Source organism: Lynx rufus, unplaced genomic scaffold (genome assembly GCF_022079265.1).
Source record: "Lynx rufus isolate CCGP_SWC_20201006 ecotype Redwood Valley unplaced genomic scaffold, mLynRuf1.p SCAF_11, whole genome shotgun sequence".
Classification (NCBI taxonomy): Eukaryota; Metazoa; Chordata; class Mammalia; order Carnivora; family Felidae; genus Lynx; species Lynx rufus.
The window spans coordinates 33293876-33299875 of NW_025814825.1; positions in this window are offsets into that span (position 1 = coordinate 33293876).

The window sequence follows — 6000 nt, forward strand, 5'->3', positions numbered from 1 at the left end:
GCAAAGGCCCCCTTGCCAGTCTGAGAAATCAAATTGGGAGCTTTGGGCATGAGGTAGATGATGGTGAACAGGTGACGGTGGAGACCAAGAGGAGGTGTCACAGCACCGAGGATGTTGGAAGTCTGTGTGACTGCTGCTGAGGTTGCTGGGGAAACAGTTGGTGCCGCCTCTAGATGCCACCAGGGAGGATTTCCTGTTGCTGTTCCAGTTTTATATCCGAGGCTGTAGCATAAGATTTCACTTGGGAAAAAATGTTTCTTTGGCTTAAAAAAGACATGGTTTGGAAGCCCTTCCTTTAGACCATTTCCCCTCATTGTATACAAAGGAACAGTGCTGGGAGGAAAAAAATGTTTTCGCTAAGCTCTTTCTCAGTATTCAGAATGAGAGTTTGAAATATTGTCCTTGCCAGGTAGACATTTGAAAACTTCAGGCCCAGGGAGTTGAGCGCACTCACCCCTCTGTCCACCCTTCTCTCCTCACCAGATGGCAGGTAGCACCCATTGCCTGCTCCAGGCAAAACGTGTTAGAAACATAGAGCGCTCAGACATGCCACTGACCTTTATCTATACTTCATGTAAGATGGTAGAAAGAGAGCAGGGCGCCTGGGTGACTCAGTCATTTGAGCATCCAGCTTCAGCTCAGGTCTTGATCTCACGGTTCGTGAGTTCGAGCCCCGCGTCGGGCTCGCTGGTGTCGGCCAGTCAGTGCAGAGCCCGCTTCAGATCTTCTGTCCCCCTCTTTCTGCCCCTCCCCCACTTGCACTCTCCCCGAAATACATAAATATACTTTTTTTTAATTTTTTTAATGTTTGTTTATTTTTGAGAGAGAGACAGAGCATGAGCGGGGGCGGGGCAGAGAGAGAGGGAGACACAGAATCCAAAGCAGGCTTCAGGCTCTGAGCTGTCAGCACAGAGTCCAACTCAGGGCTCGAACTCACCAACCGTGAGATCATGACCCGAGTCGAAGTCAGATGCTCAACCAACTGAGCCACCCAGGCGCCCCAATAAATATACTTTTTTTTAAAAAGGCAGGAAGAGAAACCAGGAAATAATTGCCCTAGAAAGAACTCAGTCGATGGGCATCCCACACCCAAATTCTGCCAAGCGCCCACACTTCCTGGGGGTAAGGAAATGGCTTGCTAGCAGCTAATGGTGCACATCAGCATCTCAGAAGCTTTGCCGAAAGTCTGCTCGCAGCCATTGGGCTCACTGGGAATGTTTAGCTGAAAATAAATGTCTTCCTCTCGCTTGCAAAGTGCTGCTTCGCCTGCTGCTGGGGGGAGAGTGGTGGGAGAGAGGCGAGGATTTTGCAGCACTGCTCCCCAGCCACACAGGCCCGGAAGCCCAGAGCAGCCACCCCCACCTCTGCGTTGTGACTGCCACCTCGCCGCTGCTAGGCGAGAGATAATTGGTAGCGCTGGAACATGGCCAGGATTTGACAGAATGAAGAGCAGACGTCTAAACACAGGGCATCGGCTCCAGCACTTGAGCTGTGACTGCGGGGTAGGTTTCAAAGTCACGGTACATTCACAAGGACCTCGGAGGTCAGGACACCCTGCCTGTTACCCAGCTCCCCCTTACTCAACTTCCGTGCCACTTTTATGCCACCCTTCCTACATACCAGCCTCTTGCTGGGGCAGCAACACAAAGGTGTTAGGTGACAGTAGAGTCCTGCGAGTGTACAAGTGGGGACTGTACCCCACCCTCCAGCTGGAAGGTGACAGCCACAACTATATTTGGGGATGGAGATTAGCACAGGCTTCGGTGGGGACCGTGAGTACTGGCACAGGAGCTCTTTGCGTCGCTCAGGGAGCCTATTAGCAAAGCCGAACTTGCTCCCGGCCAGCTGGCAACACAATCACTTTGAACTTCAGCCAGGGAGAGAACAGCCTCTGATGGTTAAAGAGCCACACCCTTGTGGTTGGCCAAAAGATTGAATCCGACAGCCTGTGTGTCTGTGTCTTTTGCTGGGAGTCGGTCACTAAATTGTCATCATGGATGTCCAGCCACAGCCCTAATCCCGAAGCTGGAGGTGTACCCCTGGGGGAGGGGAGGGACCCGTCCCTCAGATGGCAGGTTTTAAGTGGAGTATCTACCACTCGCAGGAGCAGGGCAGGCCTCCCAGTTCACGAGAGGTACCAAGAGACCATGTGGCCCGGGTCTCAAGTTTCGAATTTTGAAATTCTCTGCAAAAGAAATTGTATATGCAGTCACCGAGACTCCCTGACGGTGGGTGAAGGAAAATGACATTCAGGGTAAAACTTTAAATTAGCTGCTTCTTACCAGATGCCACTGCTTGGAGTCTATTAAAATAACAATAATGACAGACACTCATGTAATGTATACTGTTCCAAGAGTCCAAGGGCTCTTCTAAGACTTGTATTTAACCCTCAAAAATACCCTATGAGGATGTAATACTATGCCCATTTTTATAGATTAGAAACTGAGTTCAGAAAGACCAAATAACGTGCCCAAAATCACACAGCTCATAAGACCACACAGCTAATTAAGTGTTGGGTCAGGGTTTAAATTCAGGCTGTCTGGACTCCAGAGTCCCTGTGCTTACCTACCACACTATGAAGTAATTGTTTTTAAAAAATAAATTTTACGGGTAAAAGTAGTCACCTCTTAGCATGGAAACACTTGACATTTCACCATTTTTTTGATGTCCCAGGAGTCTCTAAAAATGGAAGAACCTCAGGCTCTCTAAGGCCTCAGGTCAGTCTAGCAACAGCTGGTCTTCTTCATGAGGAGTGCTCCTACTCTAGAGAACGGTAATTCAAGTTCTGGGTGAGGGTATTGGAGACCCCATGCATGGGCCTCCCTCTATGCTACAGAGTCAACCGAGTTATTCTTGGTTTGGCCATGTCCACTTCTCAACTCAAGGCTCTCAAACTAAGAATCAAAAGAGCTTCCCTATACCTTATAACTGGTGATGCAAAGACCCCCAAGGGCTCTCATTTTGTCCCAGCCCCTCCAACAGAATGGCGGTGTCAGGCACCCAGACAAGGTGCTGGGAGGCATTACTGTGAGCTCTAAACGACCTACAAAAGGAAAAGGTAGTTCTTCAAAGCTGGCAGTTGAGTTGGGATACCTAACAGACTCCTCAGTGTGCTAGAGAACAGTGTGTACAATTAGTATTTGATGTATGGGCGGTAGGATTTATTCACTCAAAGCCCATCTACTGACCCTCCCTGGGAAGGCACTGTGCTAGGCACTGTGGAACAGAGATGAATGAGACATGAGAACCCAGAACAGGGGCAGCAAACACACAAACAAATCGCTCTATTACAGTGTGGTTGGCAGAGCAGGTCATGGCAGGTCTGAGTGCTGTGAGACCCTGTTTTGTTCTGTAGAGGGATTTGTGGAAAGCTCCTTAGGGGAGCTGACATTTGCAGGCAGCCCCTAAGGACATGCAGATGTTGACTTAGCCAAGCAGAAAGCTGAGTGAAGGACAGAGAGTCCCCAAATGCCATCTGGCCTATTGTATCTTTCTACCTCTGAGCGAATTTCCCGTTAAGTCGTTGATTTAATTAATGTTTGCTGAGCACTGACTATGTGACTATAATGCTTGACTATAATGGTTAAAAACTGGGGAGACTACCTAGAATTCTTCGTAAACATTTTAAAAAGATAATGATTTAGGTGTTTTCTCAACTAACTCTAATGCATGTTTATCTTCAGAAACTAAACTCAGTGGGGGCCACAGGGCAAATGCGGAATTGCACGCGCACACACACAACCACCCACCTTGAGGATGGGGACTGTGAAGAATTCTCAAAACATTTCCAAACTTTTTTTAAAGTTTATTTATTTATTTTGAGAGAGAGACAGAGCGCAGGGGAGGGGCAGAGAGAGAGAGGGAGAGAGAGAATCCCAACTAGGCTCCGTGCTGTCAGCAAGGAGCCCCGTGTGGGGCTCGATCTCACAAACTGTGAGATCATGACCTGAGCAGAAATCAGTTGGATGTTTAACTACGTGAGCCACCCAGGTGCCCCTAAGATTTCCATCTTTGAACTTGATTCCCTTCCTACTCTGACCTCTTGAATTACATATGTTGGCTTGTATCCTTTTGGAAGATTGTTAGCAACAGATCCCACTCCAACAGGGCCTTGGGACATGCCTGACCCCCATAAGGTGGCTGTGATCAGAGAAAAAGATGTCTCCACTTAATAAGCACGGTGAGGCCGTCATGCCATCATTGGGGATGTTGGACACCAATCTGATTCTTTGTTCTCTATCCCTTTATTGTCCTCAAATACTACAGAAAAAAAATATGCTTGAAAGGGGGAGGCCAACTAGCTGCTACCCTCCAGTCAAGCATCCAAGCCTGGAGAAAGGCTAAAAGAACTTTAAATGAAATGTAGCATTTTAACTAACACCCATAACTGGATATTTTTTATTTCTGAAATGACATCATGTTTGTGACAACAAGTAACTGGAAAACATTTAATTATCTACACGTGACTAGAAAAGTCTGGAGACCTGCCCTCAGCATAGCTGGACATACCTGCCCTCAGCACAGCTGGGGACAGAGGGAGCTACCAACTCTACAGAACAGGTTCAAGCAGGTGATAGGGAAAACAACGAAGTTCGTTTCCCCTTGTTCTCTCCAAAGCTCTGCTCTTGCAATGTATGTTTACCTAGTTTCCCCAGGAATTCTCAATATTTTGCCAGCCCAGCAGTTTGAAAGATGTCATCAGCACGGTGACTACCTGGGCTCAAATGCCGTTTCTGTACTTACAAGTTTTGTATAAAATTAGGCAGGATGTGTATCCTCTGTGTGCCTCGATTTACTTCTCAGCAAAATGTGGTTAATCCTAGGATCTACCTCATGAAGCTGTTATGAAGACTCAATAGTTTCAAGAGCTTAGAACAGAGTCTGGCATATGGTAAGTGTCAATCATTGATAGCCGATATCATCATCCTAATCATCAAAGACCTTGAAATTAATCAGAGTTTTTCTCATTCACCACTAAAGAAAAAGAGAAACAGGTTAGTAAGCATATGGAATCTTGCTCCATTTACAGCAAGGTCAATGCCACTAGGAGTGAGTCCTTTCCAGGGGCAGCAACATCTTTTCCAGATTCTGCCTCGAGGACCCAGTTCAATGCTTGATCATAGTTGTTGCCAAGAAAGGTTTGTTGAGCAAATGAATGAAAGAGTGAAAAAGTGAATGCCTCCTCTTGCCTATGGTCTGGCCACCTTGATCTGTCTGCCTTGGGGCCAAGTAAGTGGTAAGAATGTCTCATCTTTCCTTACCCTCAAGCAAGGAGCCTCCTGAATTCTCTGGGGCTCTTCAGAAACTCTTCCCAGCATGATTTCCCCACTCTATCTAACCTCTGATGCCTAAGAGGAGACTGATTGTCCTAAGCAGTGAATGTCAAACTTCAGTGGGTATCAGAATCACCTAGGGTACTTTATAAAACACAGATTGCTGGGCCCACCCCAAAGTTTCTTATTTACAAAGTCTGGGCCAAGAATTTGCATTTCTAATAATTTCCAGGTGATGCTGATATTACTGGTCCTGGAACCACACCTTAAGAAACGTTGTTCCAAAGCATGGATTTGATTATATTACCCACTGCTTAAAAATCTCAGAGAGTTCCCTTAAAAAGTCCATGGACTAAAGCTACTAAATAAAGTCCACATTCCTTAGTCATGGGCCTTTCCAACTTATCCTCAATCCAACTTTCTGGCCTCATTTCCTGCACACTGAGCTACTTGGTATTTCATGAACTCTCCAATGGCCCTGCCTCTGCACTATTCCCACTGCCTGGAATGCCTTTCTCTTCTTTGCTGACAAAGTCCTCCTTGAAGACATGATCCAAATAACAGCCCCTGTGTCACCGTCTGTCAGTCTCTCCAGGCTTGCTGTGTGGCCATAGCCCACTGTACATGGCCCTACTATTGCCCTTGTGCATTGTCTTTTAGGCCTGTTATGTTAGCAATTATGTTACTGAACTGTCATTGCCCCTCTAGCCATGACAATGTATTATTT